At 44.9% G+C, this 26003-nt stretch overlaps 1 protein-coding gene across 10 annotated transcripts in view; it reads left to right on the forward strand.

The window, feature by feature from the left end:
- The window catches only part of NRXN2 (neurexin 2), a 2155080-nt gene that overhangs the window by 2124744 nt on the left and 4333 nt on the right, over positions 1-26003 (forward strand). The gene's annotated exons all lie outside the window — the stretch shown is intronic.

Raw genomic sequence — 26003 nt, forward strand, 5'->3', positions numbered from 1 at the left:
GCCCAGAGTCGCAGAGTGTGAACCCGTGAATCGAGTAGGCACCGGAGTGAGAATTGTCGAGTCCATGGACATTTTTTAGGGCTAAAGACCGCGCCGAGCCGGGAATTGAACCCTGGTCCCAGGCTGACCTCTGCTTCCAGGTCTGCCTCCTCTAACCAGTGAGCCACACTTCTCCACCTAGTGATCAAAGAGCTAGACACATCTTATCCAGGATAAAAAGCTGCCCACCCTCCTCCCCTACAGCCGCTTGTGGCTGTAACTTTACTGTTTCTGAAAGCCATCAGAAACGTACAGAGAGAGGTGTTATCCCTCTGCAACCCTGCCAATGGGCCGAGCCCGAAATAGTGCACAGAACAGAGTAAGAAACAGACAAATGGGCATCGGAGACGAGCATGAATTAATGTTCCATTATGCCACAAACTGTGAGCTAACATCAAGGGGAAGATAAAACGAGCTAGCAACAAATTGCAACAACGAGAAATAGTACCGGAGGAAAAATGAAAGAACCCATCTAAAGGAAATGTGCAATCGCTGATAGCAAAAATTAAAGGGAAAATGTGCACGGACGACGTCAAGGTAGAGGAAATTAAACCGAGAGCGATCGACAGGAAAAAAGCAGAACACCTTGACAAATCAAGCAAAGAGAGGGCCAAGAACTGAGACAGAAACAAGAAAAGAGATTTCAAGGGGAGCAGCATGTCTGCTGAAGTACAAGCAGAGGAATAGAAGACCGAGTCAGATCAAGAAAATAACATACTCGATAAAAATGTTCAGGTGAAGCCGCCCAGCATGTCTGCTCTGGCAAGAGGCAGGATGATGAAACAGAAGAAAAGCAAAACATTATTGAAGAGCACCGAAAAGAGAGCTTTATTTTATCACCCACGGTTTTGTAAAATATGGAATAAAGGGGGAAAAGCAAGAAAGGGCATCTCCGACATGACGGAGAGAAGAACAAGAACAGACATTAACAATTCAGAACGACTGCAGTGCACTTATGCCCAGAAATCCCCCACGTGGGAGCTCCAGTCTAGTAACACAGGCATAAGGAACACATTTCCAATGAGAAACAAGCATTGGCAAAGCCATTGGGTCTGACCTGGACGAGCTGGTCCAGTAGTTCCTTTGTTATACTTTATTCTAGGTGTATGTACTGCGGGTCCACCTAGCCTTTCATTCATTCGAGGTCGATAAAATGTGTACCATTGATTTGGGTAACAATACACATCTGTTATTTCAGTGCCAAGATGCCCTGTTGCTGGGGTGAACGTGCGCTTTAGAAATACACATGTTATGTTATGTCACAGAAATAAAAAGGAGAGAAAAAACAAAGCACACTACTGCATACAAGTTGTGACATGTCCTTTCAATAAAGATTTTTACATTAAAAAGATCTCACATATTAATTTAAATGAACACTATTGGTGCTTCCGAACAGGCAGTTGTACTTAAAAAAAGCTATAGAAACCCTTTTTTACTTTTAACACACATCACAGGAAAATAGCATTGTTATTGGCAAAAAGAATACGAACAATTGGCTTTCAGTTATTGTCAGGGCCACTGGAATTATGCGAGTCTAAACATTGTTTCTAACTCAAATGGATCAAAAGTTACAAAAAATGTGGCGAGATGTGTTATTGTGCAGTGAAAGTTCATTCACCAAAGTTAAGTGGTCATCTTTCATTTGTTTATTTCTGTATTTGGTTGTTCAAATGATACTAATATGGTTAAGACTTTGCCAAGACAGTATTGCCATGGGTAAAAATGACGAAAGAATTAAGTATTACTTAAAAAGAAAAGGTGCCGCAATGTACCACATATTTTGCCTTTTCTTGCTGCATAATTTAGTCAGCACTGCCACATAATTTGGGGCTCCTCTGCTACATAATTCCAGTGGCCCTGAGTATACCAAATCCAAAGCTTAAACACAAGGTTGATAAAAAATAAAAATTGGATAAAGGATGGAAAGCAAAGTATTGGCCCACATGTCCTAGCATTCAAGTGACCTTCTTCTTAGTTTGACATTCATGTGATCAGGAAAAATACCATACACAATTGCACAGCGCACAAGAGCTAATGGCTGCACTTGGCCGACACACTGCCCCATGCTGTATACTGTGGTGAGCAGAAGCAAAATGTGAATGACAGTTGAATAGACCAGTGGATAGTGGTGGCTGACCAAAAGCCTCTCCATATATATCAAATACAAACACAAACACACACACACACATATATATGTATGTATTTTCTATTTTCTGAGGTCGACTAGAGTCTAAAACTGTCTCTATGCTAGACCTATAAAACTTTTAATCAGCATTGGAACTTAGTGGGCTAGAACTTTTCCTCTCAGCTGAGATAGCTGAAACAAAGTTTCTTTTGTTTATCGTGAAATTTCCTTTCATATTCATAAATAGGTTATTAGCAAATCAAATTTGTTAGTATAATACCCTTTATTTTTTAGAGGATTTTTGTTTCAGAAACAGCAGCTTTTACAGAGTGTGGCTGTATGATTGGCTGGAGTTAGTATTTTACCTGTCCGGACTTATTTTATAGTAGGACAAACTACTACAATGTATACGTTCTCAGGCACTGCACTCCAGTAATTATGGCTTCATTTGTAAAAGGAATACGTGCTATTTTGTTCAGAATCCCGCGACTGGTGCATTCGAAGATCAGGGTGGCGAGTTCTAAGGCTTCGTAGTCTTGATTCCACTTCATGCGTCTTTAATGAACCACGAGACACATCCTGCTTCTTTACCTTAGTCTTGCAGGTCCTTTTTTATCCCTGCTTTCTCCCTTTGTCACTGTTTTTCTGTCTTGGTCTTCCTTGTTCTTTCCCCCCTTTGTGTTTTTCTCTTTCTTGCTGTGGATCAAAGTTTGTTGAGTGCCAGTGGGCTCCACCTACAACCACCGGCTCAAATTAAACACTGCTATTAACGATCTTCAGTGGAGTGTCCTAAAGTATTGGATATAGCAAGTTGCAAGGAGGTCACGCTTTCTCGCTTCTGGCTCCACCCTTGTGGATTGATATTTTCATCTCACTCACTCACTCTCTATTCATGTAGCATTTAGTAAGCACTCAAAACTGTGCTACTTGCAGGTTTAGTTTCAGTAACATCTATTAAAGTTATCATGAGATGGTCTCTTTCCTGGTACAAGGAGGACCATTGGCGAGGGGGCGTGGCACAAACACAATACAGATATGAACTGAACACTATGAAAAACTAGAAAAACAATACATTTGACATCAAAAACATGGATGCCAGACTCTAGAACTGTAAAAGCAGCCCAAAGAAACAAGATGGAGAACAAACAAGATACATTGCACGAAATATTGGCAGACGATTGTAGGGCAGATCCTAAACACCTTGGTAATATAAATAAACTGATAAAAAAACATAATGAAATTAGCAAGTACAGAGACATCAATAGGAAGCACAATTGCCAAATCTATGAACTACAAATCAATCTCAGGCGCTGGTTAAACAGGTAAATAATGTTACTGAGTTGGAACGGAAAATCTCTTGAGAATGGGGCAAAAGTAAATATAGTTCAAACACTGCACCACTGACGAAGTCACAAGCAATAACTCAACATTGGAGCTCGAAAACACAAACATGTGAACTCACTTGGCCCCTTGAAAATACCAACGTAAATATGCAGCTATTAAAGAGGAAACAGCAAGGATGTGTAAAATACATAACAGGAGGAAAACTACCCAACGAGATCTGGAACTTCGTTGATATTACGCACAAGAATCTTTTCATCAATCACAAAGATGTGTGTTTATTACCTCCAGTAAGATAGACCAGAAAGCTATACAGAGGCTTAAAAACAAGAGTGGTTTGGAGGAAATGAAGGCCTAATTTAGATTCTAGAATAAACAAACAATATCCCAACAGGTATTATTGTAGAGACGACTAAGCATGTATGCTAAAAGCATTACTAGTGCGGAAATAAGGAGACAGAAGCCATTTTTAGTTTATGTGCATTTGCATCATATAATAAAACAAATCAAGGGAATACAGTTGAAGCAGCACTGTATAAAATGAATCAAAAAACAAAAACCCGAATTGCACTCGGTGCTCAGTATGTGCAAGTGACATAGGTGGCGACGCAAGTGATAATTGTGGATAGCGTGGATGGCGCGAAAACTGGAAGTGCGTACAATATGTACAGTGAGTTCAGACAAACAATGTGACTCAAGGGTGATTCAAAGAGTATGATTTTTAGGGACAGCACTTCAAATGAGCAACTGTAGGAGCTGCGCCATGTATTGCGCTGTGTTGTCGACGACGTTTCGATCGAGTGTTCTATTTTTTTTGCAATTAGCAATACATCATCCAGTTGAGGATCATCTTTTTGCCATAAATCCTCTTTGACCTTACCCCCTAACATGAATTGGTCACAAATTTGTTCCTCAAGACTCCCTTCAAATTTCCAGGTGGGACTCAATTTGCATAGACTAGTGACATAACTTTCTGCAGACTCTTGCGATTTCTCAAACCTTTTGTCAATACCCCTTAAGAATCGTACTAACCTGTCAAGTTTCTTAATACAACAGTCAAACTCATTCAATCCTTCAGCTTCATTGTCCTCAATATCTGGAAGATGTTTAAACACTTCTTGCCCTTCTGGGCCTAGGCAGTGAAAAAGGAAAGAAGCTTTCCTCTCCGCACTCAGGCATAGTAAAAAAAATCCCACTTAGCTCATCTAATGGTTCACCTGGAGATGAAAGAAAGAATGGAGGTGGTGTAGTAAGCAGAAAGATAACTGTGCATGTATCAAGCCGCTGCACCGTGTCACAAGAATCAAGCTGTGTGGAACAGCAAATAAACATGCCATTCTGCTTGGTAATTAAAAACATCACACGATTGAAGCTGTGCCGAGCAGCGATAAAATCATTTGTTGTGCGGATCAGCAAAGAGAGGACTGTACTTAAATTAAAAACACTTGGGGCCATATGTATCAAGCAAAATTGCGATTGCAAACAACGAAATTCGTAGAATTTCGGCGTTTGCAATACTAATTTTGCTAAGTGGTATGTATGAAGGCAAATCTGCGTGCAAAATAAGGAATCACAAAATTTGCTATTCCTTATTTTGCGATTGCATTTAAGGAATCGCTAATTTGGCGATTCTTTAAATGTAATGTAAGAAGCACCAAAAAAGTGCAATTTGGCCTTAAGGAATCGCAAATTACAACCAACTTCAAGTTGGTGGTAATTTGCAATTTCTTTGAAAAGTTCACTTTTTTGCATTTTTCAAAGTGCAATGTGAAGCACATACATGCCCTTAGGGCATGTATGTGCGCCACATGTGAACCCATGCTTATTTCAGGGGTGCAACAGGGTGTCCTTTTGGCACCCTTGAAATTGCATTCTCAATTTGCGATTCTCTAATTGCTAATCACAAATTGAGAATGTCTTCCCATTCATTCCTATGGGCCTCTAGGCCCATAGGAATGAATGGGGAAGTGTTCCTTAATTGCGAATCGCAATTTGAGATTCGAAATTAAGGAATATGTAGGATTAGCAACATTTATTGCAAATCCTACATACATAGCGTTTTGCAATTCTCAAATAGCGATTTAGCGATTTGCAAAAAATCGCTTTTTGAGAATCGCAAAAGAGGATTTTGATACACATGGCCCTTGATCTGTGTGCATCAGCAAATAAAAACGACAATCCGCTAGGCAATTAACTTAAAGCACAAACAAATGAAACTGTACAGATCAGCGATTAAGTACACCAAACAATATAGCCACCGCTTATAGACGCGTAGAGGCTTTGCCATGAAGACTAGACACTGAATTGAATCTGGTAAGTTATACACCCCACAGAGATTGAGCCATGGTGGTGGGCACCAGACGTAGAGCTATCAGCACTTCAAACCCTTGTGCTGCAGCCGCGGTCGGTAGTGGGTGTACCTGCCGGGCAGTGACGTGGGGAGGGGGAGTAAATTAATAAAACACATTTTGTTGCGTTCACGGCATCCCCAAATGCGATGTAGTGCGTGCAACGAAATTCGTTTTATTTATTTACATGTTTTCTTACCTGTAAAGCTTCGTAATCCATAGATTACTACCCCCCTTCCCACGTCGCCGCCCTGCAGGTACACCCACTACCGACCGCGGCTGTTGTGCTGTGCCTGAAATGCACACCTTGAGGAGAGAGAGTACATGCCAGGGAGTTAGCAGTCACGGCATACGCTCCTATCCTCCACACGCTAAACAGTCGCTGCTCGCTCCTCTCCAGAACGCTCTGATCAACCACATGTTTCTTCGTCACGCTTAACTGTCGCTGCACCCTAGCTGAAGCTGAAGATATGAGAGTATAAGATTATTTACAAAGTAAATCTAAGCAAGTAAAGCAGCCGCTCCAGAGAAATTACCTTAATACTCTTGAAAAGTCCAATTAGGAAGGCTGTGAGACGGTTCTTCTTACCTTGACCTTAGTAACCGAATCCCCACAAGATGGCAGGTGCTGTGTGGTTCTCAAAATAATCACCAATGTGATGAAGATGGCAACACACATCGGGAATGAACCAACTTGGATATTTTATTTAAGTAAGCAGGATACAAGAAATGTCCCAACCACCACATCAGCCAGGAACCAACTGCCACCTCATTTCTCTCCCTAACATTCTACCTACTGTGTTACATTCCTTAAAGAAGAATTTACTATTCAAGACATTATACTAAACATTCGCTCATACAAAAGTACGTAGATACCACACAGTGCTCACGTAAACTGCTCCAATACCTTCAGATTAAGTTCATTCTATGTTATGTTATGTTATGTTATTGTAATTTGTAGAGCGCGCATGTACCCGTGGGTGTCTTGGCGCTATATATAAAACTGCAAAAAAACAAAAAGCATTGCTGTAAATTATGGTGCTCTTGCCCTACCAAACTCACTGTTCCCCCATTCTATGTAGATTTGGGGGAAGTGTGAGATTTACACCTGCAGAACTCCGCTGGCTCTGCCTAATGGGGCCATCAAATCACTCATTGCCTGCCCACACTATTCATTGCAATGCAGTGCATCCGTGGTCATGAAAAATGCAGATTGGCTCCTTTGTGTAGGGAGAAAACTCCCTGTGCATTTGAGCTATTTGTTGATTTTGTGTAAAGTAAAAACCTCCCATTTTGGGAGTTTGCTTTTCTAGACAAAAAGGTTTGCCGAGCAATTCACTTTAGGCATGGCACTCGCTTAGCAAACCTTCAGTGGGTTCAAGGAGCCATAGCAGTGGTTACTGCCTTCACAGCACAGATTTCCACCAACCAGGCGGGATGTCTAAAAGGGGCGAAATACCTCTGCCCTCAGGAGAACCACCAGAACATCCCCATCAGCATATATGTTTCCTATAAGGGAAAACAACTGTTAAATCAACAAGCACCATTCTGCATAGATAAAAACACCTATATGAGCATTGGGATATAAGGAAATGCAATTTGAGTCACCATCTCACACACCAGATATAGAAGCTCTTTGAAGCAGTGTAGGAAGCACAGAACATAGCAAAGAAGCAGAATCCTAAACCAACTTCAAGAAAAGATACCCACAGTAGATGCAATAAAATTAGAGCTGCCCAAAGTACCAAGGTAACAACAAAAAACATCAAAGTCCTCATTGAGAGTCCGACATGTGGGTATAGGGGGTGTTAATTTTGTACTCCAAGAGGTAACTATTCTGGGGGATCCAATTAACTCACAGGGTTTGGAATTAACATGGATTAGGAGTTGTACACCCGAGAATCTCCTGCATTATAAAGAATTCGACAGGGAATCTGATGTATTTCATGGGACCTTGTAGTTTCAGATGGGGCTGGTGTCCCATGTGGAATTCCCTGGCACTCAACGGGAAGCCCTAAGTCACCCATCCAAGAACCATACAACAATATGAACTAATTTGTCATCCCAATGTTTAGTGGAGTTATGTCTTGGCCGTAAGCAGATCAGTCATTTTCATGTAAGAATATAACAAAGGCTCCCTACCTATCAGTCCATCAACAAAGAGGAGTGTAAGTGAAAGCTGTCTGCTGAATGGACGATGTGCTATAGACCTGACAAAAATTGCAATCCACTTTAAGGCCACTGTTTTACATCATAGGCCTACACTACAGACACGCAGATGGGATCTCTCTGGAATGTTTAAAAAACTGATAGAAAATCTGTAGTTTGGTAGGGTCTCCCATAGGGCAGGTCATGTCAGGCATATTCATTGAGCGCACATATAACTCAAGGGTCTCATGGCGCTAGCGCACGACTCCAGATCCTGCTGAGAGAAAGATGGTAAGGGACTAGTGATCAAACAACAATGTTTTTAATTCTCTGCAAAATCGATTATGCTCTGTGATAGAGAGCAGATGGGATGGAAGTTTGTTCTAGAGAGTGGGGGAAAGAAAGGAAAACCATCTCCCGCCATTTTTTGCGGTGCGCACTCTAAGTAAGTGCTAGATCTGAGTGTCCTCGTTGGCCTGTACCAGCTCCGTATTTTCGTCAAATATCTGGGTCCTCTTCCGTGCATAGTTTTATGTACTAGACAGAGGATTTTGAAATGAGTATGTTTCCTTATGAGGGAGCCAATGGAGGTGTTTCAGGCTGGGGGCTGATGGAGCCCTGGAAAGAAGATTCAATACTAGTCTGGCCTGTGATCTGCAGGACTTGCAGCCTGGAAAAGAGTTCTTCATTAATTGATTAATTGCCCGTTCCCTTGGTGAGGACTCACTGCAACTGTGGGATTATGGGAAGGAAGGCTTCTGAGCATGCAGTATGAGAATATTGTTGTTATGCAGATCACTCTGGATATCATGTTTGAACCCAACACAAAACGCAGGCCAATTGACGGAGATATTCCAGCAGCTGTTATTCGCCTCATGTGTTGATGGGGAACAAAGTGTATAACAGAAGCAATGTATTCATGTCCCAGTCAGGAAGATGGATAGGCGCAGCCTGCCAGGATCTTGTAGCAATCAGAACTGCAGTGGTGTTCAGTGCAGAAGGTTGCTGATGTCCTCCGTGTTGCCTCCTACCTGTGCTGCCACTCGGCTTTTCAGATATATCACAACATTCTCACAAATGGCTTTGTAGTCCATATTTTTTCTCTTTCAATCTCTCTTTCTTATTCTTCCGTTTTGCAACAGTCCTTACTTGCTTCTTTCTTGATTCTTCCCTAATTTTACCTTTTATCCTAATTCACTCGTTTTACTTTTGTTTCTTCTACCTTTTTTGCTTATCTGCCTTCCTTCCCTCTTTACTTTCCTCTACTGCTTCTTTTCTTTTACCTTTTGTTTGCTTTATCACTCCATCCACTATCCCTTTTTTCGTCCATCCCTTCCTCATTTATCCCTCAATGTGTCCCTTTATATGCTTCATTATTTTTTTGTCTTTGTTCCTTTCCCGTTTTCTTCCAACCTATTTCCTCTCTCTCCTGCCCTAAATTCCATTGATGTTTCTGTTTGATTTCTCTGTCTCGTCTCTACCTCTTTCAGGGCCGTTTCTAGGTGTTTTGCCACCCTAGGCTAGAATCGAAAAATGCAGCCCCCTCCCTTTTACAACCATAACTCTCTCACCCTGTCATCCAGGCTAGAAGAATTAATGCAGTAGATATTCCCAAACTCATGGTTTTTTGCCGCCCTCCCCCTTTTGCCACCCTAGGCAGCCGCCTAGTCTTGCCTAATGGTAGAAACGGCCATGTCCTCTTTCTCACTCACCATCCATCTCTCTCTTTGTTCTTTCTCGTTCCATCTCTCTTTCCATTGATCTCCATTGGCTTGTTTGTAGGGATCAATAAGTAGTGACCGTTAGATACAAGCTTCCACAGTCAGTCATTTCTCCCTACTGCCCCCATGCTGGCTGACAGGCTGCTAATCCCAGGCCTCCATTGGACCTCATACTCGTTTTAAAACAATACTGGCCACCTCAACCCCTCCTCCAGAAGAACCCCTCTCTCTCTTCACGCTCGCCCTGCTGTCAACCTTCTATCACAACCCATCAACACCCACCTACATGTCCTTTGAACTTCTAGGTCTTTTCCCCCTAAATGCTCTCATTTGCACCCTCCAAGATAGACCCTCCCTTCTTGTATACAAGTATTTCTTCTAAAAAAAATTACCACTTCAGTGATGAGGACTTTCACAGTTGACCCTCACCAGTAATGGCTCGCACCATTCCCTCACCCACTAGGCAGACCACAGCAGCCCGTTCACAGTCTTAGACCCATTCCTCAGTAATCCTCTGCTCCATATTTCTGGGTTAATATTTCAGTATTACTGTCATGATACTATGCACAGGATTAAGTTCGAAATAGGTTGTTCCAAGTATCATCTATTGAATATCTGCCCCTACTTAAAAGGCCCTGAACCGTTCAACTGCATTTCACCCCTGAGGATTGGCACATCCACATCCTCTATTATAAATCACCCCTGCATATCAGGCCGCTAATATCAACTCTACTGTATTAATCCCTACATATCAGCTTCATCGTATCCACCTGAACATATCAAAAATGCTCATCAGCTGCTATACATCATTCCCTGCATTTAAATGCTGCATATTAGCAAACATGTATAATCTATGGATCAGTCCCTGCAGGTGAGCTCCTGTATATCAGCCCCTCCATGTCAGCCCTGCTTATTGTAATGTACTGCATTCATATAGTGCTTCATACCCCTGATGAGGCTCTAAAATGCATTAGCGTACAACACATAGGAGAGTGATTGGCTGCAAGAGTGGTCCTCCCATCATGTCTTAGGATGCTGCACCTAAGCATGTAATAGCAGGATAAAGAGTGAGAGAATGAGCACGTGCACTTTACATAAACTCACTGTTGTGCCGGCTTGCTTGATGGGTCTCTGAAAGTTCCACCTAGGAGCATGTTTCGGATACAAGGAATTGTGCTGATGCTCTATATAATCCCCTGGAGCATCATTTGAGCAACCCACAGGTAAACACCACATACAGTGACACATGGTAGGTGATCTCATTAGAGGAGTCCTTCCAAAAGTGACTAGGAGTAACCCAGAGGCTGGCACAGGAGAGACGCAGTCATGGTACATGCTCTAGAGTCACTTGTCAGTCGACAGGAGCAACCCACAGAAGTAAATTGGTAACATGTAGCCAGAATAACAGCTCTATAGGTCTCTCTCAGGAGGAAGTGCAACCCATGGGAATGCAGTGGTTACAGAGAGCCTGCATATAAGCCATAGTGTCCATTTAGAAGTGATAGAGAAGCAATTCTGCCGAGTTACATATAAATACATAGAAACACCTTGGGCTGCAATTTAATGCCAGTAGCGCAAGCCCAAAGTGCTGAAAAATCATCATGAACGGCACCATGCTGTTCGCCAGAGCACGTTTCCATTTGAGTTGATTTTGCTTCCGCTTAGGTACAACATCCACTCCAGCTGCAGTAAATGTATTCGAGATGCAGCCCTCTGACCACCTGTGACCTTCCGCATTAGAAAATTGCACTGGGGGGATGCCAAATCTCACTCGCATTTATGGAACCTTGTGGGAAACAATTCCACCACGGGCGATTTGTAGAATTTGGCCTGAACTCTGCATTACAAAAGTAAAACGGAGTCGCCAAATTCTGCCATTTCCACTTACTGGCAGAATGAAACATTCTGCCCACCCCTACTAAATGGCCTGTTTATGGAGTGACAAAGTAAACCTGCTGGTGTACACAGGAGAAATTAGGCCATAATAAACCCTTTGTGGCATCTTCCAAGGAGTGATAGCAGGGAATCCTCAGGCATGCAGAGGTTACATGCTACCAGGATGTCAAGATCAAAATCAGGTGAGCAGGCCCACAAATAAAGAATTATCGTGACAATATGAGACAAACTAGGTAAGTCGTAAGCAAAGGCTATGGTCAAATCCTCAGCTTGTAAATGACATTCACCCTTTGTCAAGAGGTGTTAGTGAAAGGCAGATTTCAGACTTTGCCTGCTAGGGTCCACCCAAGAGTGACAGAGGAGTAGCTCTTGGCAAGCATGGGTTGCAAGCAGTGAGGATAAATTAATTTGGGGTCCATCCATGTGTGAGAGAGAAGTCCACGGAGACAGTCATTGGTTACACTAGGTCAAGGTAAATGCCATTGCAGTCTCCAAGAGTAACAGAGTAGCCCCTTTTGGGGTGTACTGGTGACACGCAGCTAAGACAAACAAATATAGAGTCCATCAAAAGCGACAGAGGAGGCATCCAAAGCATGCACTGGATACAAGCAGCCAAGTAAATGCCTATTCAGCCCACCCGGAATGACATGGGTCCAGGGCGCTTAATAGGGGTCACCCAAAAGCAACAATGCAGCAGCCCATTGGTTTGTACCTGTAAAAGGCATCCAGGATATGAGCTCTCTGAAGTTCATCCAAAATGACCCAATGGGACCAACACTGGGCTTCCTGAGCTCACACTACTACTAACGCTGGTGGTAGGGTAGAACTGAAAGGATTTTAATTTATAGGTTAAATAAATAGTAGAAAAAAAGAGTGCAAGGGAAGGGTAGGTCCTGGATGACTGTCAAGGGACAGGGGATCTTCTCAGCTTCTGTATATCATATCCTCTATTTTACTTGCACATCAGTAGATGCATATGATAGGCAATACACAAGACCTAATATTAATCATCACCAGCACTATCACTCCTGCATCTCATCTCCTGAGCATTAGGGGCTAATGTGCACAGGCTGCTCTGCCATAGCTGATGCGCAGAAGATGATATGCATAGGGCCTGATACAAGTGGGGTATTATGCAGGAGCTGATATGCAGGGGCCCACAGGCTAAAGCAATTTTACAGTATCTCATATGCTGGTGTCTAGATCCTAGAACTGATATGGAGGGGAAGCTATGTGGAAGCTTGTATGCAGGGGATGCAGCTGGGTGAAGCTCATCAGCCAGAGACAAAACGTTTCTTCTCTTATGTACAGTGACTTGCAGCAGCTGATATAGAGGAGACCCATTCACAGAGTACGCATATGCAAAATGTGTTAAATTCCTTTTGTGTAATGATGCAAAATTTTCGGAAAATTGTGTGAAATTACATGAAATGCAAATCTGGCATTTAGCATAATATTTTAGTTTTGAATGCGTCCTTGCACACAAAATTAACTTGAGGACTCATTTTACACTAAAATATAGTGCAAAACACACAAGCGTTGAAAACAGCCACTTACGCTCTGTTCACGTGCATAGTTCCTGTGCTCTCGCTACCGGGTGTTTATCAGATTGGACTTGAAACTTCATGACAGCGACATAATGGCGTCACTACCACACGGGTAGAGCAAAATAATGACATCAGGAAAATTCCCTGCGGCCTAATACAGAGACCAAGAGAGGCTGAGATGTAAAGCTCTTACGCAGCCGTGGATATGCAGAGGTTGATAACTGGGTCTGATATGCATCAGTCGCACACACAAGCTGATGACACACAGGTGTGGCTAGGCAGCGGCTGCCCCCAGAAGCTCTCACACAGGGGTTATATGCAGGGTGGAGATGCCACGCTGGCGCCCTATCCCGCGACGCAGTCAGAGCCCTCTCTCTTCCGGGTCACTGACAGGGACTGACGCTCGCGCGTGCTGGGCACGCAGACGTTAGCACGCGGCAGACGCTGGCTGCGCGGCTCCCCGGGCGCCTGGGACGATTAAATTAGCATTTAGATGCGTTTTGTTTATCGCGCAGCAGCACAGCCCAGCACTGGAGGGTCTTCTCCCGCCGAAGACTGCTAATGGTGGCCGGCGTACCAGACGCTGGCTAATTGACGCACCATTTAGGGATGTTTTTTTCTTTCGTTTATACCGTGAAAAGTAAACCTAGCAGAGAGCTGGAACACAAACGGGTCTGAGAGGAGCCGCGGCGGATGCAGCTCTCACGGTTGAGCGCCCACCTGCGACACAGCGAGTGGCAATGCCTTCCAGTGCCAATATGTGGATGCCAACTAATGGCAAACTCTTTCCTCCTTGTGCTGCACAGCTCCACCTCGAGGAACTAGGTAGAGACCAGGAGACTTCTGGAGAAGCCATATTAGGGTTGTGCAAAGCAGTGTTTTTTTCTCTTGACCGTTGAGCACTTCTATATGAAAAATATCAGGATCTTGCAAAGTTGGCCATGGTTGGGCTTTCGCATGAAAATTCAGAAATGCTTTTAACCCCTTCGATGCTGGCCCGTTTCCGCCGCTGTGCGGTAAACGAACAGGGCGGGGCCGTGACGAACCCCAGCCGTCATCCGCACACGAGCACCGCGGAGCGTGACGGCTGGGGTTCGTCACCAGTATGCAAGGGGTTAATATTACGTACTACCCATGTTCTCCATTTTGTAAGCGAGTATAATTTGGTCTGCGTTTTCCTCAAGAGTGTTAAGTCACCCACAAAAGAAAGTCATTCCAGTTATGCACTCACTTACGAAACACTGATCTTCAAACTCCCATTAAGAGGCCGATAAACGCTTTTTTATTATTGGGGGCATGATATGTATATTACGAAGGTATGTTTACGGGGAGTTAAGGATAGTAACTATATACTTGCCCATATATACTTCCTAGATCTGCATGTAAACCAAGGGAATGGGTAGTGAGGAGTACAATTTTGTTGGCAATGCCAGGGCTTCAGATAGTAGGGAAATGCTTATGTGTGAAAATGTTCTGAGCAGTGTAAAACTTGTTGCTACATTCCCGTAATCCCTATTTTTTGGTCAAGGGGCTCGTAGTTTGTCTATGCAACTAGTTGCAAGTGCCTAGAGTCAGATATTCCTAGCACTACCCTGAATACAAACCCTCAACAGAAACGCAGCACCCTTATTCCCAGCATTACTGGGACCACTGCATTTGTTTAATATGCCCATTATTATGTTATTATATATTTTTAGTTTTTTAAAATTAGTATCGAAGGCAGAATTCTTTGCCAGGTGACCTCAAATTGGAAAGTAGATATGTGTGTTTTAAAGCAAATTTTTGTCCTTTTCATTGTACCGAAATTTGTCTTTTCATTAAAAAGTAAATGCTTTGTTCTGACCCAAATGCAGTAAAATATAAATGCTTAGTTCTTTATGCCATCTAGTCATTCAAGTCTTTCTCAAGTGTCAAACCACTGGGTCATAGAGTTAGTACACTTAGGAATATGGTGCTATGTGGTTAAAAAGCCACCAGGGTCTATAGCAATTGTTTACCTGTTTTAAATTCATGATCATCTCTTGTCCTTCTCCACCAAAATGAGGTAGACTTAAGCTTTTCCATGAAAGCAGATATTACAAAATAAATTAAACGGCCCCACCCAATAATTGAAGTCTCCGAATGTATCCCTTTCTTGCGTTAGTCTCAGGAGGAACTACCTTGATACACTACTTCCCAGGTGCCTTCTCTTGTGAAATATTTTCTAGACAGAGCTCCCAAAAATTAAATTCTCTTTTCAGATTCACCAGAGAGACCATGCGGGTTCTAGTGATATTACGAACCCCACCGGAAAAGATCAACCTTGTATTGTCACCAATAATCATCTTCTATGGTCTTGCAGAAAATACACATGGTCCCACTCCAACTAAATTTGTCCCATGAAATCAAGATTCAGTTGATGCATGCATGGAAAGGGAGTACATCTGCCACCAATGTGCATTACCACTGCGTGAGGTGTCTCAGGAACAACTACAACTCAGCATTTTATAGAGACTGTCAATGTATGTGCTCTTAGGTCATTGGCGAGGGAAGAAGAGTTTCCATTAGTACATTTTGCCTTGGTCCACTACCCCATTAAAGAGAGGGAATCTGGTACTCTTAAAAATACACCATACACAATAATACCATGGTGCATTTGAAGCAACAATTACTGCCCTTTGGATGAAGCTTGGTCCCCATTATGTCCCCTGGCTTTCTAAATGAAAAAGCACAAGAATCAACACAGATTTTACCCCAAGAGTCACAGGGCCTCCTCATTCAAGACAATGCACTGTTCAAAGACTGGGGTGATGCGGTGTCAGAAATCGGAGTTATACACAACTCCTCAAACTCTGGTTGGGCTGATCACCTCTCCTGATAGAGAGCTGGTGTCTACTCTTAAAGCCACATCTATGCTTGTCGGAAGCATTACCATCTCCATCTGGCCTTCCTGAAAACCTAGAGGCATATAGAAAATCAGGGCTAGCTACTGTTTGATAGTTTCATCTCAGCTTCTTTGATTTTTACTATAAAGTGTTCTGGGCGTCCCTCGGCTGATAGGGCTGTTTTTCTAGTGCCTACATGTGAACATTTGCTTCACTATTTCGGGAGTTTGAACCTGTAGTGTTGTATATGCCTTTCCAGGTCCTGCTTTAGAAATTACATTATTTGCAAGGACCGCTTGTGCATCCTCTATGGGTGACCAAATCTTCTTTGAGGAACCTGAGTCATTCTAATTGTCTTTATACGCTCATATATGTTGAAGAGGAAGAATGTCAGAGGTCTTTCTAAACCTTTTGGTTCAAGCTCATATGATGATGCTGATACTGAAGAAGACTCAGGTTGGTTCTCCTATATGGGTTTATATGAACATACCTTTGTAGAACTAATCAAATCTAGCAGGTTTCTAACTTCATCCAAGTGGTCCTTACCCAACCAGACAATGTCTACTGTGTCAAACAGTTTCCGTTCTACTCTGTGGTGCATATATGATTGCTGTGAGCTGAAATTTAGTTGCCTTCAGTTCAGAGGAACCCTTAGGAGACCACATACGGGCTGGACTGCATTAACTAGCATAACAAACATCATATCCCATATTTTTGGAGACTTAACTCACTTTTGGTAAAATACAGCCATGGTAATTACAAGTAGTAAGAAGATGGTAGCAAGTTAGTTTTGCGTGGCCCATAAGGATGCGTGCTTCTGAACCATCCAGAGACACTAGGGGTTAAAGTCTTTGTGCCCCCATTGTCAATTGTGTGTCCCTGAATGCTCTGGAGGCTAGTACAGTTATTAAAACAAAGTAGTGTATTGTTGACTTGAGTTCATTCAATAGGGTCTATGTTACTCTACAGATTTGCACATGGCATAGACCCCATACGTTTCTGTAGGAGTTCTAGTGATATTCCAATCCAATCCAAAAATTCTTTATTTCGGCCACATAGGCCATAAAAGATACAGTAAAAATACATACAAATAAAAGGCAATATATACAATAAAAGCCAACTGGACCTGCAGTGTTGGAAAATACAAGGTAAAATGGATTAACCAGACATTTTCTTCCTTATTATCCATGCTGCCATTAAGAATTTGGAAACAGCAAACACAATGTGGCCCAGGGTATTAGTTTTCATAACCCTGTATGCCTGTAGATAGTTCCTGAAGCCCAGGTTCCGACATAGAGGGGCTAGCCAGCGCCTCCTCGGGCTCCGATAGACATGGCAACAGAACATTATGTGCAAATCGTCTTCATCCTTAACTTTACAGCATGGGCAGAGCTTGTCACCCCCTGTCGACCATTTATAGGTGAAGACTTTAGTAGGGAGCGTACCAAACCTCCATTGCAGGAACAATTTCCTCGCCAAAAGAGGATAAATAAAATCCATAAAAGGTTCAAAGACATAAGAATTTTTGGATACTATAAAACGTCCCGTCAGGGTGCCACTGTCATAAGCATTGTCCATATCAGCCAGGCTTTTATTCTTGTAGAGTTGTGCGAGGGTTTTGCGCGATATCCTTCTACATCCCTGGGCTGGGTCATCCCATAGGTCTGGCAACTTCAGGCTAGAACATTCCGACCTGATGAATGCCAGCCAAGGGATCTTGCCATTAACATCCAACCTCATGACGTGTATAAGGTCCTGCCTATAGTGGTGCAGTTCCTCGGTGGTCCATACCCGGTGCCAGAACTTCACGGGTTTCGACCGTAGGTCCTCTGCAATTGACGGAAGGCCCAAGTCGAGTCTTAAGGGGAGGAGTGGTGTGCCTTGCGGGAGAGCAAGTAAACGTCTGAGGAAGCAATTTTCCACCCCTACCATGACCTTCCCAGCTTTATGTCCCCACAGCTCACTGCCATACGAGGCAGCTGCCTTCACCTGAGTCCTGTACATTTCCAGGGCCGGACTAACAGGCTTGAAGGTGGACTTATTTGACACCCTCAAGAGTGCGCCCGATAGCTGGGAAAGTTTCAGCCTAGATCTTGCTACCTGGGAGTCCCATGTCAGATTTTCTTGAAGTGAAACCCCCAGATATATAAAGGTAGAGACCCTTTCAAGGCTAGTTTCCCCCAGTTTTGGGTTGGGTCTGGTCTTGGTGGGAGGGTTGAAGATCATGAACTTAGTTTTTTCCGTGTTCACCTCCAACCCATGTTGTCGACAGAATTGACCAAAACCATCCACAATCCTCTGGATCCCCATAGGTGATTTGGAGAGAAGGAGGGTGTCATCGGCAAACATTATTGCCGGGACCCTCCTTCCTGCCAAGACCGGGGCATCATTGTCCCCAACAGCGTCAAGATGTTGAATGACGCTGTTAATGTACAGACAGAACAGTGTCGGAGCCAGAACACAGCCCTGTCTGACACCTCGGCGGACCGGGAATTTACCCGAGGGCTTACCATCCCTCCCACACCTCACTACCGCAAAGTTGTTCTCATGCAGCCTAATGATGATTCTAAGGAGGTGGGGGGGAACTCCTAGCTTCTGCAAAACCTCCCATAACTTCCCCCTCGGGACCAGGTCGAAGGCTGACCTCAGGTCCACGAAGACCATGTACAGTCGACCTCCCTCTAGCGTGACCGTCTTCCAATACAGGAGAAGGAGGCGAAAAATTTGGTCCATGGTCGACGTGTTCTTCCTGAAGCCAGCCTGAAGGGGGCTCATGATGTCATTGTCCTCGACCCAGTCTAGGAGATGGTCCAAAATGAGGCGCGCAAAAAGCTTTTGGGGCACATCTATCAGGCTTATAGGCCTGTAGTTAGAGGGGAGCAGAGTAGAACCCTTCTTATGGATGGGTACAATCTCTGCCCCCAACCACGACCCAGGGATCGCCATACCTCCAAGAATGGCATTGTAAAGAATGAGAAGGTATGGGCCCCAGATGTCCGGGTGGTGCCTAAATAGATCCCCGGGTAGCCTATCCAGTCCTGGCGCCTTCCCCACTGCTAAGCACTCGAGGGCATGCTCCACTTCCCCCAGGGATAGATCCATTCCAAGCTCCTGAGTACCCAGGGGCAGTTGCAGCTCTGCGGCCGGGCAGGGACTAGTATCTTGGTAGAGAGCCCCAAAGTGGGCCTCCCAGACCGCGGGGGCTATATTGGGCTCAATCGCTTTGCTGAGTTCCCCTGTCCCATTGTTCACTAGGGCCCAAAATTTCCGGGAGTCCCTGACTTTGAGGGCACCATAGAGATCCTGCCAATGGGTCCAGTCCCACTCGGACCTTGCAGCCGCCAGCACTGCTTTATGGTACTTCCTGAGGTCACGTACTTTGGCCTTGTCTGAGCCCTCTTTTATTGCTGCAATGAGCTCAGATTTTGCTGCCCTGCAATCTTGGGTGTACCAGGAGGGAACAACGGTCCTTTTCTTCCGGGTTGGGACCTCCGGGTGGAGTACCTCGGCCAGGTCCCTCACTAGATCCTGGTGAATATTTCCCAGTTTCTCGTAGTAATCTGGGGTTATTGGTTCATTCAGTAGAGCATCAACCTCCATGAAGCTGGGGAGTGCCAGCTCATATAGCTTCTTGATGGACTCTTCCGAGCTCACCAGCTTTCCCCACTTGACCCGGCGCCTGTTTGTGGTCAGGGACAAACCCCCCAGATCATCCCCTTGGCCAACTGGGGATGAGTCCGTCTTGAGCAGAGGGCACAGGATATTTAGGCAAAGGGCATTGTGGTCGCTGTCTGACCTCTTAATTACCCTAAAGTCAAGCACTTTGGGCCAAAGTGTGATGTCCACCATGATGTAATCTAGCCTCGACTCATGGCCCCTCCTGTTGAAAGTACACACTGAGGGGGTATCGGACGGGGTACGACCATTACACGCCCTCAGTGCGCAATTCAAGGTAAGGGACATGAGCTGTAGTGCTAGAGGGGACCAGGCTTTAGGGTGAGGAGAAGATGAGGGTGGAACCCCCCAGTGGTCATCCTCGGCCGTAAGGACACCATCCAGTAAACCTTCCAGAGGTTCAAAGTGGCAATTGAAGTCTCCTCCAAGCACCACCTTGAGGTCACCCGGAAGTTGGCCCTAGAATGAGGCCAGATCATTTAGGGTAGGTGATTCATTTGGCGCGGCCACTGGACGCGAGTAGACGTTGACAATGGCCCACGAGGATTTGTCAGGCCAAGTGAGCCGCACACACTGGATGTCCTGCGAACATGTGTGAACTTGCTCCGCCTGGCTCCCAGTGTGACTCGCAATCCAGATTGCCAAGCCACCAGATGGCCTCCCCCTCCCAGCCCATTTGGCAGGGATTTCGAATACTTCAAACCCTCTCCTGGACTGAGCGGCCCTCGCCCAAGTCTCCTGGAAGAGGAGTATATCACATCCACCTACCAGGGAATCCCATTCAGGAGAGCCTTCCTTGTTCGCGATTCCTGCCACATTCCAGGAGAGGATTCTCAGTCCTGGATCAAGTGGCAGGGTGCCCTGAGCTCCAGGAGGAGGTTGCAGGGTGACCATGTGTAAACCAGCGTCTGGGGAACCAATTCCACAGACAGGAATGACAGCAGGGCCGGCCCGCTCCACTGCCCCTGTCTGGAGAGTATGAGCAGACCCGATGTCGAGTGGGGGACCCAGTTGGCGCAAATTATCGTCCGTGTCCACCCCACGCTCGTTACCGGTGTGCAGCCAGGTTGGTTCCAACATGGGGGCCACACCCGATCCCACACAACTTTGCGCATCCACCAGCGTCTTCCCAGGACCAGACAGGATTGACCTGATTTGTGGTCAATCAACCTGGTCCAGACAGGAAAACCTGTTGTGATGGATGAAGTTTACCTGGGCAGTCGGTAAGGAGTGCCTTGATCTATAGCGGGAGCCATCTACAGCAAAGCCCACCCTAGTCCACCCCTTCTCACTCCCTCCCACCATGTTGGTACCACTAGGATAGAAGTAAGAGAGGGGTACAAGTTCTATTTTGGACTTATCGGGCCTTACAAGCCAGTTGCAGATATAGTTTGCAACGTGTGGGCTCCTAAAGCTTAGGATGATGCAATCCCCTGGCCTGTTCTTTGTAGTAGGGCCAATCCATGGGATCCTCCTTACCATCAGGACCTCACCCTTCAAGTTTGGAGGCAGCGGTCTATTAATGCTGAGCCAGCTTATAACCTTATTGCGTAGGGAGTCTTGAGACTCCCTAACACCACCAGTTAGCTCAGCAACTCCCACCATGATTGCCGTATAGGGAACAGCTTCTGGGGGCAGGTTGACCACCCTGCGTCTATCAGGGGGGGGAACAGGACCATCGCTCGGGGCATTTATAGGACCCACTGTCGCCCTTGATTGCGGCGCGAGTTGCGGCGCAGGGGGTAACTTAGATCTCCTGGGGGCCGGAACAGGGGGCCTAGGTGCTGAAGATAACAAGGTGCACGTCTGAGGAATAGACGCACCATTTGCACTAGGCAATACCCTACTGGAAACCTGGGGCAGTGTGGAAGAAAGTAAACTATTCCCAGGAGGTTCCCCGATAGCTATGGGAGCGTTTACAGCTATACCAGGGCTTTTCCTAGTATGGTTATTTTCCCGGGACTGAAGTAGATTCTCTATAGCCTCTAGTCTAGCTGAGATGGGGGTTAACAGATTCTTAATAATAGCTGTAAGCGATTTAATTACTAAGTCTGAACTATTGGATGATACCCCACCAAAGATAAATGGACCCGCCGCCACTGGTGATAGGACAGGAGCTGGCGAGGCCACATGATCCGACCCAGACCCAGATAGAATAAGCTCTGGGGAGACCGAAATATCTGTACTTTCTTCAAGGGATGATTCAGATACAACAATTCTTGCCCTTTTTACCCTCTTTGTTTCGGCAGGCCTTTTCCTTTTTAGAGGCTGAACCACCCCACTATCTACAGGGTCTGGTAACAGGACCGCTTGGCCCGCTTCCAGCGTGTTTGGGCCCATATTGTCCAGAACAGCAGAATGGTCAGAAGTCCCCGGTGGCCGTGAGGAATCCTGGTCCCTCTGCGTTACAGGGGTTCTTAACTGTCGAAGCACCGACTCAATAGTCTGGTCAATGCTGTCCAGTAGTGACATGTGGGTAACGTCCATAGTGATGGGTGTACTGACATCATTTAAGGCAGATTCCCCAAGGTCCAAAAACACACTTTCAGGACCCATCTCAAGGTGAGAGTCCATGGATGAATGACACTTACTGATTTGAGAGCTCGCCTTGGGGAAGAATTTTTCCAAAGTGCTTGCTCCTTGTTGTACGGACTTACTCCTTAGTGCTCTGGACGTCATAATCAGGTGATTAAAGGGGCAATTTAGCGGGGGCGTTAGAGGGGGGGCCCGGTCCGGTCTCTCCCGGCCTCTAACGGCCTAGAACGGCCCGCTCTTTGCCCGGTCTTCGCCCCGGTAACCGCCCCGCGCGCGTCCCGCTGCGCGCGTGAGGAGGGTCTCCTAAGTATAACAGGGGGGCGTGGCACTGGGAGGGGGCGCGAGGCGCGGCGGGAAGAGGAACCAGCTGGCGCTGCCAGATGGACTGCTGGTCCTCGCAGTCCCGCTCGCCTCCGCCTCTCACCTCTCACCTCCACTGCGGCCGGACTTTGCAGAAAGTTATTCCCCAGCAGGGCGTTGGCTCCCAACCACTCCTGTGGCGAGCAGAAACGGAAAGCAGAACAAACTCCTCACTCGAGCGGCACCCGCGAAGCGGGGGCCGCGAGGAGTTAAGAGCACTCAGGCAGGGGGGCGTGGCACTGGGAGGGGGCGCGAGGCGCGGCGGGAAGAGGAACCAGCTGGCGCTGCCAGATGGACTGCTGGTCCTCGCAGTCCCGCTCGCCTCCGCCTCTCACCTCCACTGCGGCCGGACTTTGCAGAAAGTTATTCCCCAGCAGGGCGTTGGCTCCCAACCACTCCTGTGGCGAGCAGAAACGGAAAGCAGAACAAACTCCTCACTCGAGCGGCACCCTAGTGATATTACTAAATATGACTTTTGACTGAGAAAAGCTGTTTAGTCGCAAAACTAATCACCATCTTAAAAAAATAAATATCAAACAGAGCAAAAGCCAGGTGTCTTTGTGTTAAACTTTCTTTTTAGAGTAGATTTTTCATTTTTGTGGAACTGAAATTCAAATGTTTCAGCCATATATGAAAAGATATATTTTCAAATCTCAATTTTCTTTATGCTTCAGCAACTGACGGGTTTTAGGAGAACTCCAGATGCTCCACCCTCATCACTAGTGCAGCACAGTGATTTCCCTTTACACGTATCCTATTATACAAGTGACCATTCCACAGTTTCTGTCCTGAGGGAGGGATCTATCACTATCCCTGGTGACTCGGAGTCTTGTAGCTAGAGTGATATAAATGGTGGACCCTGCTATGTCTCTTTATTTGTTCCTTCCTTCGATTCATCCAAACCTGCATCTTCCACAGTCCTAGAGATGTTGGAACAGAAGGAGCCTCTGCTCCCAACATACTGGCAAGGGTGTTCCAAAATGAAAGTTAGTTATGGAGATCTTGCAGTTTTCGCCCCTAAACAAGTATCCCTATTTGAAGTCTTCCGAATTCTATAGGCCATTGAAGAAGAGGCAGGCCCATCAAACTTTGTCATATATATGTCTAACATGTTTATACACAGCAAACATTACTGATGCTTGTATTTCATGGTCTGCACTGAATATTTAAAATTTAAAACATATCCGACTGACTGCTAGTGGCTCGGATTGTCTTTACAAAGCGTTGGCCATTGTAGAAATGCTTCAACAGACGCAATGTATGTGTTGTCACATGCCACTATAATTAAAGTAGGTACCACAGACAAAATCATTGAACATCTTATGCAGACTTGGTCTGCTATTCATCAGCTGTTGTGTCCATTCTACTACATACAATCTATGCTTTGGTGGAACTTCCTTGGTAATAGTTTGCAGAGGCGGATCCGGATACCAACATGTGCCTACCCCCAAGCCACAGAATAGAGAGAGCAGCTTTTGCTTTCTCTAGTCACAAGTATGCCCTAAAGTGCTCACGTGCGCCTCACAAAACAGTCGGCCAAAGTGCAAATTTGAGAGAGAAGGAAAGTCATCTCCACCATATCATTCTGGAGCTCAATGCTACCATGTTAGCTCTGTTTTTGCTTGGCCGGGATTGATGACAGATTCCCCTTTAGCCCATTTGCTTCTGGTGCTGTGATATTTGACAAGCTAAGGAATCTACAGAAATATATAATATCCAAAAAGTCTATAAATTCTCGTGTTAGTCAGTGTTGTTACCGACCTCTTATTGTGCCTCTAATTATCAATCTGAATTCCCTTTAATACATGCATCCACTCTGCACAATGAATCAAATGGGACATAGACTTTGCTCCTCCTGATTCAAAATACCACAGGGCCACAGCCCAAACAATGCCTAACAGTAAAATGATTCAATCTAGAATTACATAAACCTTGATGTGGCGCCAGTCAAACTCACATCACCTTAATGTACCACTGCCTGATCAGGCATGACCCTATTGTTCTACTGCCTTCATACCCATTGGTCAAACTTACTCCAAACCTATTCTGTCATATCCCAATCAGGCACAGAATTCCTAATGTGCCACTTCCCAACTAGTCACAAAGTTTAGGTTGACACTTTTCAGCTTTGCACCATTGCCTAACCTGGCTCCAATTTTAATGTGCCACTTTGCAACCAGGTGCAGATGTTAGTGGCTACTTTCTAGACCAGTGGTTCTTAAGCTTTTGATTTCGGTGGACCTCCATTTAATCATTAAAGGAACTCTGGGACCCCCATTGAATCATTATTGGAGTCCGGGGACACTTGCCTAAGCATTTTTTATGATTTGAACCACAAAACATTACACGGAAAAATACAGAAAGAAGCATTCATCAAACAAATATGCAAGGGATTAAATATTTTTTCTTAAGTCACCAACAAATATTTAAAAAAAATCTATATTTTAATCTCAGTGGCAAGGCTGGAGCTTTTTTAATTCAATTGAGGCTGTTCATGGTCGATACTACATTTTGTTTGATGCACTTACACTGCTCCCACAAATCAGTCTGAAGGTATTAACTTAATTTATAGCCTTTAATTTCAAATTCCTTGAAGTTTATAGAACGCTGTAATATTTTCAGTTTTACAATTTGCACCTTTGTTTTTTTGTTTTTAGACACCTTTTAATTCTGATAATATTATTCAGTTTTAGAAGCATTCTGTGACCCCAGAGTAGATATTACGGACCCCCAGGGGTCCCGGACCTCAGGTTAAGACCTACTGTTCTAGACCATAAAATATATGATTGTGTGGCTAACCCTCCTGGCAAACATTTTCGCGACCTTAATTTGATACAAACCTTTCTGTGCTACTTACTAGTCAGTGCAAAACAAAGTGAGACACTGCGCAGCTATTCACAAATCTCAGTATGTACCTTTCTAAAGTGGCACAACTATCAGTCTATCAAAATGAAAGCTGTCAAATATTATAGTGTGCCACTGGCCAACTTGTCACACGTGCCCGTTTGCCATTGCCTCATCGGGCACAAATGGTGTCACTTTACACAGTCGCTTTCACTTGATTTACACATAATATACGCACAATTGAAAGCATGCAAACACAAAAAAACAAGCACACCACAAACAAAAGCACTCAAAAAGACACAAGCATGCTAGCACACAAATGCGAACATGCACATATAAAGAGAGAATCCTACAATGACAAAAATGTGACACCTAGCCCCAAGAAAAGTATACCCCATCTAGTCAAACCCCAGCATTACAAAAGAGTCTCACATATGCTATAACAACAAAGGAGATAAGACCTATCCCCTCTATGCCGCCTCATCGGAGCAATGGCCCCTCACGGCTGCATTGCCACAAAGTAAATTAAGCCCTGACCCACACACACACCACCTCTTCTA

This window comes from Lissotriton helveticus, chromosome 9 (genome assembly GCF_964261635.1).
Source record: "Lissotriton helveticus chromosome 9, aLisHel1.1, whole genome shotgun sequence".
Classification (NCBI taxonomy): Eukaryota; Metazoa; Chordata; class Amphibia; order Caudata; family Salamandridae; genus Lissotriton; species Lissotriton helveticus.